The sequence below is a fragment of the Athene noctua genome, chromosome 2, assembly GCF_965140245.1.
Source record: "Athene noctua chromosome 2, bAthNoc1.hap1.1, whole genome shotgun sequence".
NCBI classification, from domain to species: domain Eukaryota; kingdom Metazoa; phylum Chordata; class Aves; order Strigiformes; family Strigidae; genus Athene; species Athene noctua.
In genome coordinates this window covers 47,706,875-47,722,397 of record NC_134038.1, presented here as the reverse complement: position 1 = coordinate 47,722,397, position 15,523 = coordinate 47,706,875, and positions in this window count along the sequence as shown.

Below are 15,523 nucleotides of genomic sequence, written 5' to 3'. Positions count from 1 at the left end.
AGGGAGGTGATCCTTCCCCTCTGCTCAGCACTGGTGAGGCCACGCCTGGAGTACAGTTCCGGGCTCCCCAGTACAAGAAAGACATGGGCATACTGGAGAGAGGGCCATGAAGATGATGAAGGGACTGGAGCATCTCTCCCTTGAGCAAAGACTGAGAGAGCTGGGACTGTTCAGCCTGGAGAAGGCTCAGGGGGGGATCTCCTTGATGTGTATAAAAACTTGAAGGAAGGGTGCAAAGAGGACAGAGTCAGGCTCTTGTCAGTGGTGCCCAGTGACAGGACTAAAGGCAATGAGCAACAACCAAAACACAGGAGGTTCCCTCTGAACATCAGGAAGTACTTCTTTGCTGTGAGGGCAACTAGCACAGGTTGCCTGTGGAGGTTGTGCAGTCTCTATCCTCGGAGTTATTCAAAAGCTGTTTGGAAGCAGTCCTGGGCAAACGGCTCAAGGTTGAGCAGGTGGCATCAGCTGACTTCCAGAGGTCCCCTCTGACCTCAACCATTCTGTGATTCTGTGATCCATGCAATGGGGGGAATTAATACTATGGACACTCTGTAGAATTAAAAACTACCCTTATCTCTCTAATGATGTTGCACTGAGATAGTTATCTCAAAATACCCTTTTACAGAGAACAACAAAATACTCTTCATCATTCAAGGAAGTTGTGAGGCAGCAGTTATCAGCAGAAGAAATACCATGTTCCTAGATATTTTAAGGTTTCGAAATCCCAGTTTTAACCTTGATATGATTATCTTTACCAAGACTGAAGGAAGAAGATAGGTAAGGGTGTCAGATACTGCATTTTTACTCTGCCAGGCTAAATCCAGGGCTTCAGACCCCCAAGCTGTTGCACACATTTCTCATATTTTGTTTTATCACTACTTACTTGGCAATAGAGAGTTTCTGCCTTCTTCTAGGCTTTTCCAAGGAAAAAGGAAACCGCTCTTGAAGCAGTAAAAGGGGCTTTTTTGAGTCACAAATGTATGACAAGTTTCACCATTACCGTGTTTGATCTTTGGAAGTAGTTATTGATCTTGGTAACTATTGTGAAACAAGAACATGTTGTCTAATCTTTTGATTGCTATCATAAAAGCACTGTGGTCATCCTTAGTTGTAGATTTCTTAAACAAACTCAGGAAAAAATCGTTTAGATAGCTGCCAGCTGATACATTTGAAAAATTCAGATGGTGTTACTAAAAGCTAGATTTTCCCAAAAGTTGAATGTCTTTGTAGTTAGCTGTATAATTTATTCATAAATGGTAATAAAGCTTCAAGACTGTTTTAATACATTCATTAATCTCATAGAAAGCATTTTAAAATTAGAATAGCATGAAGATTATTCTTACAGTTAAACACTTTAAAAGTTGCTTAAAAGAACCAGGACTAAGTACATAATGTTTTACTCATTTTTAGGTATATTAAGAAACATTTTCAAGTTTTACAAATATGGAATTACAAGCATATGCAGAATGGGCAAAACATGGAGATTGTCAACTGCTAGTTAGTGTGATACCAACTATTTCCAGTGAACATCTCTTTACACCTCTTTTATAACTTTTCACCCTCATTAAAGACTAATTAGGACCTTAACAGAACAAGAAAAATCCTGAAAATGTACTATATGGCACCATTTTGTGAATTTTTCACAGATTTATCTTACAATCCAGAGAATGTTAAATGACATAATAGAAAACACTGCAAAAAGGCACCGTACTCTGAAATATGGGTTATTTTACACTTCTGTAGGCTTCTTCCACTGTCCAAAACTGCTATTTTTTTTTCTTTGTTATTGTCAGTAAAACACATGCTAGATCCATACATAAAGGAAGGGCAGATGGTCTGCATAGTGTGTGTTGCAGAATAGGAAAATTTGAAAATGTGGCACCATTTGTGCCATTTCTTCCAGCCTACATACACTGTACCAGGGCATACAGAATCTATAAGAAGCCAAGCTCTTTGTACTGAACGCTGAATTGTGATACTGAAATTCAGGGTCTACTTCTTTAATCTTCCCTTCTGCAATGTGAGAAATTTGTACATGAATGACAAAAAATTGCAAAAGCAAACACAGTATTATGTATCTTCCCCACTAATGGAGAATGGTTGGACTAGATGATCTTCAGGGTCTTTTCCAACCTAGATGATTCTGTGATTCTGTGATCAAATATTGGAAAGATGTTAAGCCACATCAGAAGAGGCACCAGGCCAGCATCCAAAGCAGTATTTCTAACCTAACTGGTAACGATGAACTTAACCCAATGCTTTGATTTAGAATGAGGTGCCTAAAATCATCTACAACCCAAAATCTCAGCACCTGAATTCACCTCCCTTCTCCAGTGCTACATCTCTGGGCTGCATCTCAAAAAATGGAGTTGCCCAGTCTGATTTTTGTAAGTGGCTGAAACCGCCTCGAACCAAAATGTTGGTAACATACATCAGCTTTTATTCCCTTTTTTTTTCCTTCCTTTTCATACTTCAGCACTAATAAATTGTTAGATGCCCAAGTTGTGTCTTTAATTATGTATGTGTGAAGTGTAACTGGCTATAGCTTAACACAAATTTTGGCAATGTGTAAGCAGCAAGATAGTCCTACTCACTCACACTGCAATGCTAACAAGAAGCTGATACCACCACCCCCCTTCCCCCCCCCCCCCCCCCCCAATTGCTTGTTATATGCATTAAAAATGTTTCAGCTGATTCAAGGAGAAAATGTACTTATTTAGCAGCACACCATTTCCATGAAGTACATTTTCAGAACAAAACCAGACCCTGAAGTTAACTGTAATAAAACAGTATTGCCTTATGTGGGAAAATAGAATCTGTATCCCAGATTCACTATATAACATCTGCTTTCCACAAATTAAATTGTGCATAATTAATTCTATTTATCGTAATGAGTTGCCCATTATGCAACTTTGAGAAACTCCTAGTGTGGTGGAGGAAAGTTTTAAGTTCTTCCTGTGTCACACTTAGAGCTCATCATGTAATATGTAGGGTGGGAGAAAATGAAGTGTGCTGCAGGATATATTACTGCTGCCCCATCCCCAGCTTTTGCAATTACATTCCAGGGCAAAGTATGAATAACACCCCAAAGCAGTTGTACCACTGGGAAGAGCACTTAACAGCATGAGTGTTTTATAAAAGTTCATGGAAGGACACAACAGACAGGTTTTTTGAAGGATTTTTGACTGTATCTTATAGACTATTCAATGAAATGTATTTGTCAATTTTATAATAGTGTGCTGTAATTATTCAAACTACATTAACTGAAAAAGACTAGTCAAATGCAATCAAAACAAGCCACTTCAGATCATTACACTAGCAATGGAGAAGAGCTTCATATGAAAACTGGAGGGACAGGATTTTCCAGCAAGTTATAAATCTCACTTTTTTTTTTTTTTTTTTTTTTTTAAATTTTATTATGGTTTCAAAAATGCTCTATTTAGCCCTGCTTTAAGCAGGGGGGTTGGACCAGATGACCTCCAGAGGCCCCTTCCAACCTCAACTGTTTTGTGATTCTGTGTGAAGTGCTGAAGTATTTGAGTCAGATTTGGTGAAGCATACTTTTAATCCCTCATGGGACTGCAAATGTGAGTTAGAGCTCCTCAAGGTAGGAAGAAACACTAGATACGAGTTTTTGGAATCTGGGTGGGCTGCTTCATTACTAGGTTACTGAACAGAAGCAGTTTAGTGTATGTGGATGTCTATATGCTTTTCTTTTCTTTCAAGTGCCTGAAAATAAAAATTGTGTTGCAGAACAAACAGTATGTTTAATTTAGCCTAAAACTTTTCTTTTTCCTAGTGTGAAAAGCCACAAATTTGGTTCTTTATGACTCATTCCCACCACTTATATTTTTCACTTTGGCTGGGAAGGCAAATATTCATTTATTCATGCAACCCTCTTTAGAACAGACTGCAGCTATGACAATGCTGGAAAGCCAAATATTATTCTTAGAAATGGTGTCTTGGCTGCCCAGACTAATATGCTTGCACATGATGGTTATCACAGCCTCTCACAAAACTAACATTTCATATGCTGAAATGCAGGTTCTGTGACCAATGGGAACTTTTTTACAGGGTTAGCTTGTCTATGTATATAAATGCCATCTCTGTTCCATTCTCTAACTGTAACAGGAATTCTGCATGATACTCATATACCTCTTTCTATCTAACCAATTTTTTGTTGATTCCTGTAAGTCTAAAAGAAAATTGTCACAAAAGGAACAGAGTTTCTCACTTGAGTCTTAGTTTGTATTGAACGGATAAAGATCATATCTGGTATCAACATATATGGTACACGGTACAGGGAGACAGCCATTCTCTTCCAACCATTATGAGGTGAGAGATGCAAATTCATGTGACAAAATTGTTAATAACTCAGAAGCTGCTGACGTGAATTCAAATAGAAAAGCTCCCCACTCAGATCAGAGCAGGAAAACAAGGTGAGGCATGTGAAGATAATGCACACAAACTCATGCTACAGGCATAATATACACAAAGTAATTAAAAAAGACTGTAGCAACCAAGGCATTAATAATAGATATGGAAATGCATCACTGTGTGGAAGGGCATAATACTATTTGCAAAACTATGGTTGACTTTAGATTCATTTGAAAGTAAATTATGGATTGGAGGATTCTGAACCTAAGACCTAAAAATGACATAAAAAAAAATTTTAGGAAAATAAGCAAAATCAAGCCATTGATTTAAACTGGCTGAGGACTTGGATCTTTGTTTCTTCACAAGAAATAGATCTGTGTATAAGAAATATTAAAATATGGATCTGTGTTTCTACATAATCCAGAAATATGTACATTAGCACATGATTGTCAGCACTCCTAACTAGAAATTACCCATTAGCAAAACCACTACCAGTTGCTATTCCATTGATTCAGTGTCATTACTTCCCTTTTTAAAATTCTTACTTTGCAACAATGTAGTGTCATGAATCTTTATCCAAAAAGGCATACAAAGCCCACCGAGGACAAAGACAAACCTTTCACAGGCTTTAGTCGAGACTAGTGAGTGAATTAATGTATACACACCTCCACACATAAAAAGAACACATATCCTTTAAACAAATTTTGAACCTAGAATTTATTATGATTAATGCAGAAAAACAGACATATTCTTTCCAGGTTTTTTCCCTAAGATCCCTTCCTTACCTAAGCACTCCTAGAAGATGGTACTGAAACAGGACAGGCTCCTGAATATATCTTAGATTGCCACTGTATATACAATATAATAATAGCAGCAGCAGAAAGCAGTGGTGTGAACTTGAGATGCTTTTCCATTTTTTTAAAATATAATTTACAATTTAACAATGAGAAAAACAGCCAATTCTACCTTCCAAAGTGTACTCCTGGCAACAAAAAGTGTTTAATAACTTGGAAGCTGTCTGAAAACTGAAGTCTTGCCAATAATTTCATCTTATCTCTCACATATGGCAAGTGCTAATATTTTTAAATTATTTATTATATAGGGTAAATGAGACTTCAGAAAAATACTTGAAGATAGATAAAAAGAACAATTGCTTTAATAACAGTCTTCATTTTTTTCAGACTGCAACTGATATATTCAAATATACATCTCCCCTGTCTGAACTGTCACTCAAAACCTGTGTCACAGAAGGTCTAAGGTCATAAAATTCCATAGTTCTGACTGGCTTTCAAGAAGAAAACAGATTAAACATCTTACACTTTAGTGACTTGTGAGGAAGCAATTATGTTTTTTAACCATCAGCATGTTTCCTAGATGATGCAAAGACTTAAATCATGTGTATTGACAACAGCCCAGGTACTCACAGCAGTGATGCTCTTATGCCCTTAATTATACTTTGCAGTTTGAACTCTTATTAAAATAGCGCTCATAGGAAAAGTTTGAAGAAATGCAATAATGGAAGAGATTTTTTTCTGAATTTTGGAAATCTCTACAATGAATGTAATGCATTTTTAATCTAGTGAATACTTCATATAAATTTAAAATGCATGTAATCTGATAATGTTTGTTTTAGTTGGAGAAAGTGGCATTCTTATTTCACATCATTATCACCATGGATATTACTGAACAATAAAATTACGTTTTTCTATTTGCAGTATATTTTCATGATACAGTATCTCGTGAGAGTGTAAAGCTAAATAATATATATGTAATAGATTTTGAGAAGGCCTTCTAAAGGTTTTCGTTACATTGTGAAGAAATAGAGGCAGAATTTTCTTTGATTTATTTTGACTGTTATGCTCATGAATGCTCACTATCTAAATTGCCTAGAAGTATATGTAATAAGGGACCAAAAGAGAAAGGAAAAAATGTATTCCCTTTTCATATTGGTCTGTGCAAGCATATAGACTATTACCTTTCTATCTTACTTTTAAAACTTGCTAAACTTGTTACATACATTCAGAAGTAAGAACAGATGTTTATTTTAAAGGTGAAAATGAAGATGTGACCTTGTTAAGGAAGAGCTTATTAAATTTTAAAGAAATGTTTCATTTACTTACACTAATTAAAAGTGCATTTACTAGTTTGCACCTAGTAATTTGGATATACCACTCTGTAGCTTTAATATCCCCATATTTCAAACAGAATTCCTATTCTGGATAAAAAGGTTCCATTGCAAGATCCTGCTAGGACCTTTCATTTAAAAAATACTGCAGCAGACACTGATTAAATAAAAGCTGTTATAGATTGAGTAAATCGGAACTAACCGATAGAATATTAGGAGTTTTCAGAAAGTGCTAATATTACTTGGAACTTGCCAATGGAAATATTTTTCCAAAAGAGCCATAGTGGTCTAGCTAGAAATTTAATTCCATTGAGTCACCATTTTATCATCTGGGTTTTTACCTACTTTGTTGGAGTACAAGTGAGAGCCCAGTCATCCTGAAGATTCAGCCTACAGGAAGCACAACAGTCTTGGGAAGAGGTGCTTGGCTGATGAAGGAGTAACCTGAAATAAAATGTGAAAGCAGATACAGCTGGAATCTGAAATTTTTATTTCAAATAAAATGTAAATTAGAGGGGGGGAGATGTCATTCTAAATCAGAATCTACAAACGCAGTGTTCGTATTTCCAGCAACATGGTATTTTAAAATATGTATCAGATTGAAACCTTTTCCTTTATTAAAGCCAGTTATTTCCTGTTGATGATGTAGACCTACTTTGCTTTGTCACCAAAATGATATTTTCAAAACCCAAAAATATTCCATTCCAAATTTATCTTTTCATTTCTCTGAATAGCTCTTCTGTAATGACTTCACATTCTACAAAAAAAAAATCTACACAAAGTAATGCTCTGTTGGTTATGTGAGCATTCAGAAAGAAATACATTACCTATCACATGTTCATTTGTGGGTCTCACAATTTATCAGTAATATTTGTTCTGTTGCTTTTTTCTAAAAAAGGCTAGTGTTCCCATAATAACACTGTCCCTGGTAATGTTTAGAGCTGTTTTATATATATGGAAATAATCTAAAACGTTCACTGGTACAAGAAGTTTATATATTTATATATGGAGCACAGAAATATTTCTGTACTGCCTATATTTGTGTTACGTTTAAATAATGAACATCCTCCCGAATCAGAGTCTCTTCTATGGCTTTCTACAAGAAAAAGTTCTGACCAGAGAGAAAAATAAATATAAACAATTCCTACAACATAATAATTATGTTAAATAATTAAAATAAAATTGGTCAAAATTTCCTATTCTGCCATTCTGGATTTAATAATATTTCTACTTACAAAATGGTATGTAATTATCACAGTCTACCTCTGATTCTTTTATATATGTTTACTCTGGGCTGAGTTTTTGATCAACATTCAGATACTAATTACTGTCTTAATTCTGTGAAAAGCCACATAACTGTGACAAGATACATTTTATCAATAGTCAAGGTTTTTAAATGTTCTAATATTATTAGGATATTCTCGTTAATCACTGCAAGCAATCCAGTGTTCACTTATGATGAAAGAAAATTATTAGCAGGCAAAACCGATTAAAAATGTCAATCTTTATCTGCATCTGATCTGCATTTTTTATGGTACCATTATGAAATAGCAATTTCATAATTAATACTTAATTTTCATGAGGAATTAGTTTAAATAAATTATCAATGGTGTCCTAAAGAAAATTGTCAATTTAAACAAAAGGGAGTCTGCTAATTAAGTTTATTACTCTCAATGAACCCAATAGTGATGTTTAATTATATTTTTGGTTACTCAGCTCAGAGAACACGACAAATCTGTTACTTTCTAATGAAATTTTTTAAACGAGCTGTTTTCACAAAGTGAATAGCCATGTCACTTTTGATGGAACTCTCCTTTTAGATGATAATGAATCACAACATGCATGTAGGTTTATAAAATGTTACATGTGTTGACAAGCATTAGTTGTGATTTTTACTTGTTAATATTGCTGCCCTCACAAATTCTAAGGCTCATGGAATGTTATCCATGAGCTATGTACTACGGAAGCATGAATTTCAACAAGATGTGTAAAATCAACATTCCCAGGTTATACAGCGGGGGCTAGAAAAAATCCTGACCTCATAAAGTCAATGGCAGAATTCCCACTGATTTTCTTCCCTTGAGTCTAATTCCCCATTTTTAAATTTGCATTAATGTCAATTGGAAGTTCTCTGTGTTGTTCTTTGAAATATTTTCTCTCTTTCAACATGAATGACACTTTTCTAAGATTAAAGCACTTGTAAAATACAATCATAAGAAGAATTATTAAAACCACTAAAGGGGAAATAAATTTATACCTTTGTGTAGTTATTTTAACTGAGAAAATCAAAATCTGAGAAAATTATTATAAGTAAGGCTAGATGTTAGAATAAAGTTTGAGTAAGCTATCGAAGAATTATTTCCATATAAGTACAGTGCTGCGTACCACCCACTTGCTGAAATAAAGCACTTCATACATGTATCATCTGAATTCTTTAGAAGCTTAAACAGTTTTAGATAATGATTCAGTACAAATTATCATTCATGGTCCCATGGACCAAGAATAAAGGGTAGAACTGCAAAATTCCTTCATTACTAACCAAATGTCTACTGTAAAGGTCTCATGGAGAAAGTGAGCTTCAAACAGCTGTGTTATATTTTTAATATATTTGTCTGGAACTAATTGTCTGTCTTTAAATATATTAATTCTGTCCAATATAAATGAATTACAACAACGTTGTCAAGATGTATTGGAGGAGGACAAATCAGAAATGTAGGGAATAGACATATCCCAAATATGGTCATAATTATTCCATAAATTACTAGAATGCATGTTAACAGCTCTATGAATAGTATTGACTTTCATCCCTGAGTTACAAAAATGTAATACATTAGATGAATTATTTATTTGGAAGAAGAACACATCAGTTTCCAAATAAAATGTCAGGGAACTATTTGAAGTATAAATATCATAGGTGCATAAATACAAACTGTTCTGCATCTCAACCTTTTTACATTTTTAATCAACCAATTATGGAACACACTAAGACTGTTAAAATATGGAAGAAATATACTGTGTGGATTATTGAACTCTGGAAATCTATTGAAATCTGGCCTTTAGGATAAAAGGTCAAAACCTATAAGTTCCAGATGGAATAATATTCTGAAAGCTGAAATCCCCAGCTGTAGAAGATAGAACACTAATGCCAATGTTCAAAGAATACCAAGAATTTGAATTTTAAAAGAACAACAATCTGGAAAGAAATGGAACAAAGGCAGCTATGAGAGTCAATAGATGACATTATACATGTAATTTTTTTTATGCCTCCCTTTTTGATCACAAAAAAATTATTTAATCTGGTGAGTGACCTCTTACTTTTTCCCTCTCACTGCTGATGAAAAAACCCCACCTCTTTGCATAGTAGAAGTGCATATATTCATTTGGGGACAAAGCAAACATCATGAACAGTGTTGTGTACTTCTCCCTGGAATCACATAAAAATAATGCAGACCTATTCATTACCTCTAGAATTTGAAATGAGCTTGTGTGGTCTTAATATTGGAAAGCAGAGGTATAGGAGTTATGTAAGTAAGGCAAGCCATGTTGGCTTCAGTTTCTGGTAATGAAAGCATGACTAAATCGATGGCTGAATTTCTCTTTGGTATCTTGTATTTTAACCAGTAAAGAGTAACTTTTTGAAGAGTAATTTTCTTCAAGTTAAACCTGACCAACCTCACCTGAATTTAAACCTTTTTACTATATTTAACAATGTTTGGTTTAGTGGTTTTCAGTCACAACATTTCAACAGCTGAGAAGATCTGAGTTTAAGGGACCCTTTGAAACTGAAAACACGTATGACAATTTACCTCACTGTTCTCAGTCTTGAACTCACCAGAAAATTGAATTATTAGAAAAGAAAAATCCAGCCATACAATTAATATTTATTTAGAAGTAGAAAAATAGAATTCTCCTTAGAAAGGATATACAGCCACTAGCACAATATTATGCTTGCATCTGTGCTGGAAAGTCCTTTGTACAGAATTGCCAAATTCAGTCAGTTTTGCAGTCTGATAAAATTATTCCTGGTTCATATCTTTGTGATGTTCCAGTTTTGCAAAATATCCAGAAAGCTGCTGTCATTGGCCAGCTGATAATTTTATCCCACTCAGTCTGACAGAGTGGACTACTCATATGCTACATTTCATTATTTGGCTTTCCCTAGATATCTATATGGATAAAAACGTGAGGTAATAATTTTACTGTATTTTTCAAACATCATACAACTGCCATTTACCTTAATATGTAGAGAAATATATATAAATTCTTTCATATGGTAGCCTGAGAGACCAAACCAAGATCAGGTTTCCACTTTATTTCATGATGCATACATAGCAAGAGATTTTCAGTCCCTGTTCTGACAAGCTTTCAATTTGAATAAGCAAGGAAGACAAATGGAGGAAGAAATGAAATATTAATATCTCTAGTTAGAGACAGAAAACTGTGCTACAGAAAAAGCAACTGACTTCCAGGGATTCAAAGAAGGAGCAGAGCCAGGATCTGAGTGCACAGTTTCTGCGATAGTACAGCATTTGTACATTATCCTCCTTCTATGCCTTGTGGAATTTCACATATGATTTTTTTTTTTAAACCGAAACTGGTTTGCAATCTTGACTACAGGGACCACAGTTTTTCTTGTTCAGACCAGAATAACCATCCTCCATTTATTTTGGAACTTGAAACTCTTGTTCCAGTCTCTTCCCCACAGAGGAAATGCCAAAAGAAAAAATGCTTTAATAACATATGGATAACCACAAAAGTAGAGCTAGAGTAATTTTAAGTGAAACTTGATCTTATGAAAGAAAATCTGTATATTCCAGCTACCTTATTCACTCTCTTTAAAAGTATAACTACATTAAAGTAAGTAAATAATACCTTCCTATTTTTCAGAAGTAGGGGAGTATTGAGGCACCTTGCTAAATTCAATTACAAATAGACCGTTTTCTTTCAGTATGTCACTAAATTTCAGCAGGAGCTCCATCATACTCTGCTTATTACCTTTAAGGTAGAGTTTTGGAATGGGCAGCACAACAGGCAGGCTCCGTGGGACTTTACACATTTTCAGGCAAGAAAAATCTTGGGGAAAAGCTTTGGGGTTTGTGATTTTGGATTAAGGCATTTCTGCCCGAGTCTAATTCAGGGATCTTAGCCTCTTTTTGGCCTGTAAGCGCAAGAAATGTCTCTTCCAATCACCTCACGGATACATGAAATGAATCCTCCATGTAAAAAATCCCTGGTTTTTGAAAGACTTAATTAGAGGAACAGTGTTCTATACTTCTTAGTAACCTTAGAGTACTCCTGATTTGGAAAACTGAAAATTAAAAATTTTTCTTTGAAATTTCAAGGACACATTTAATTATAGGCTGAATGGACCTGGGACTGGATACAGCTGGAGTACTGATCAGCTGAAAAACAGCAGTAACCTCAGATTAAAAACACATCTTTGTATTATTGTTAAAGGATTCTGTTGCGTAACAGCTAACGTATACTGCCATGCAGCATGCCACATAAATGATATATAGCTTGTGAGCTGGCCCCTTGCTCAATGGCAATTTCCATCTAAGAATTTAGCCAGCATATTTAGGGTTTTGTTTAAGGAGGTTTTCCAGTATGCCTTTTGCTGCTGAGCTGTAACACTCCAATTTATCTACCTGAAATATCATTATATCTGGATTGGTATAAGTGATGTTTTCATTCCCACAATGCTTATTAATATAGAACATGGTTGTATGCTCTGAAAAACTGCTTATAATGCACTCCTTGTACCAGTCACCCTGTTTTTTCTAAATAACCAATTTAGATCTTTTAAATCAAATAAAGAAAGGCAATTTCTCCTTCTTCTATAAAAAGTCTTATTTTTGGTTACTTCTCTCACATGTATGTAAATGGCTGGCCTTCATAAAGGCAAGGTGGATGCTCTGCATGCAGCACATTATCCTTTGCAACCACTTACAGTAATTATGCATAACTATTTTCTTTCCTTTTTCATAAATTCTAGCAGGATGAATGCAGAAAATTATAAGATTATTTTAATCATTCCTTAAATGCAAATTGAGTAGACCAACCTAGTCAGCTATAAAAGCAGTTGATCAGAAGTGATACTCTCCTGCTAATAACGTGTTAGATTCCTTCATTTTCCAAAATAACTTCCTTACAGGTTTTCCCCCTCATAATTGTTCAGTATAACGTAAAAGCCAGCTATTTGAAGTGATTGATCTAAAAAGCTCACAGTCCACAAACCTTTATTATGAATTGCACACTTACTTATAATCATCCGCCTTGTAACCTTTACTTCCAGTCCCTGCCCTAATCTTGGGCTCTGAAAAGGAGTCGTCTGCCATGCAAATCCTTAAATTTTCCCAATTAGCCTTCCAGTAACTTGTCATAATTTGGTGAAAGTGTTTCCAATCCATAAACTTCATGATGGCCATATAAAAGCCAGTGTAGTTATGTAGGTAACTTGCAGCACTGACAGTGAACTTCCATAGTTGCTAATTCTTCTGGAAGAACATACAAAATCATCTGAATGTGTGTTTAATTAATTTTTAAATGGTTATTTAAAATTAACTTTCTTAAGCAAGGATTAACTTTATAAACTCTCATTTCTAAAAGGATGCTTTAAAAAAGTATCTGGGGATTAGAGATAAAAAATGGCTATAGAAGATGGATGGTACACAGGAATAGAATTGACCCGATGTGGGCATAAGTTTATCTGAGATATGTAGTAGAGGGTAGCTGAGGATGAAAACGGAATGACTGAAGAAATCAAGCACCAAATACTCTGACATTAAAATTAACATTGGTCTGCCTAGTATGTTTTTAATTAAGACTCCCAGTTTCTTGCGTGATATTCACAGAATTTTAAAACTTATTATTTAACAGTTTAAAAAGAGTATATAACTCAAATGTGCATAATCTTAAATATATATATATATATATATATATATTGCTGTTGGGATGCTTACAGATCAATGATTGGTGTGGTTACCACACTACAATCACACTCTCAAAGCTCAGTCCCTGCCCCAGATTACAACACATACATTTTTACTCATAATAAGAAAATACTCTCATTTTAATAACTTTTTTATTTGACTTTTATAATTTTCAGATTTAAATAGATAATATAAGTAAATGGCACTGATGCTGCAAGTATTGTCGTGAATAGGGCCTCTTGCAGAGCCAAGGCCTTAATCAGCAGAGTTGCTCCAAGCATGTGCAGATTCCTCTGCCGACTTCAGGAGATAAGATGGTTATTGTTCCTGCAGAGTCAGCACAGCTCAACCAGAGAAATGTAACATAATACACCTAAACTGGTTGTTTATTGACTTGTGCCGAAGTATCATATGTTGTGTAGTATAACTGTGGTTGCTTCCACAGTCATATAGGAGCATCAAAAGAGGAAAGCCACCACCATATCTGCAGCAAGAGCCTAAATACACAAAGAGATTCCCCGGACTGAATTAGCTTTTTTCGCATCAGTGCGTCTGAGAAATGCCCTCTGCCGTTTATCACCAATACTGCATCGACCGTATTCTTTTTAAGAAGTTTGTGGTGTTAATAAACAAACATTTTATATTTGTGCTATTTTGTTGTTGTCTAAAAGTTTCTGATGTATGCAGATAGTTATCTGCAGCTAGCAGAAGGCTGACCAGACTATCTTGTTCCTTTGTCTTGTAATGCAGAGAAGGTAAGGGAAAGCAATCTATTATGCGTGAACAATTCAGAATATTTCTAAGTTGCCCTTGGCAAGCAGGTGCAAGCAGGTGTGTACTTATCAGAAAGATAGCTTATATGCATGTAGTCCTTTTCTCCCAACGACCTTGAGAGACAACATAAACTCTGACTCCCTTTTTCAGAGGATTGCACGATTTTGCACTTACAAGCCAAATTTGAATTGCAGATCTGTAGTACAACAATGACCTTTATTACCTCTCATGCTGTTGGACTGCGTGTTTTGTATCTGACTGTGCTACTATGGCGGGTTAAGAGATCCTCACCCTAGCAACATTTAAGTCAGTGTGTGTAGCTCTGCAGGCATTAGTTTAAGAAATGACTTATGTGATTACATGGTATGTTACTCCTTAAGTTTTTAATTAGTCCATTGAGAAGGTCTTCCAAGCTTTTGTCCAGGTTAGCTGTGAAGTCTCTTTCAAAATTCTCCTTAACATTCTGGTTCTTCATCAGCTTTAAGGTAACTTGATGATGACTTTTTACATATATTCCCAGAAAAAAATGCACACTGTAAGAAGTTAAATTCTTACAGCTTTCATTCTTGGCTGAGAACAGACAAGAAAGTGATTATAGCAGCTGACATCACACAACGTAAATGCTTTGTTTAGTCATTTTATGATGTTAGCTATCACAAAAAGGTAGCTGGATAGCTCAAGTAACTGCGCAAAGGGGCTGTGATGCAGTCATTCATGGAGAAAAAGGTGTTAGGGGTAGACTCTGATAGCACTTGTCTGTCCTTCCTATCAAGTTCTGGCCACCAGAACTTATCATGTAATTGTTGATTTGTTGTGACAACTTGAGACTTACCATGAGCATGATGTATAAATTTTGCTTGTAATTCCTCTGGGACACCTTCACAATTCCTTAAAATTCCCTATAACTTGAGGTGACATTTCATTACATATCTATCTTGCGGGTGAAGTTCATTCTGTAGGCTTAAGCACAGTATTAGAATAGCATCCATGCATTTGGAATTCCTGAATCACCTTCTAGACAGAAAGATATGAAATTTCTGTGAAATCAGACACTACAAGTAAACAGCTTTAATTCTTTCTGCTGTAATTGCAGAAAACATATTTATAATCCATGCAGCAACTTCCATATAATCAACTAGATAAGCATCTAAAAAAGAGCAGATGAGATAAAACTATCAGCTGCTGTGGTTTTGACTAAACTGTGTCATATAAAAATGAAAGTAATCTTGCTAGCCATCTGCAGACAGTTCCTGCTCCTCTGAGTCTTTCTGTTGTTAACAGAACTGCCAGGAGGTGTGATCTGTATGCAGTT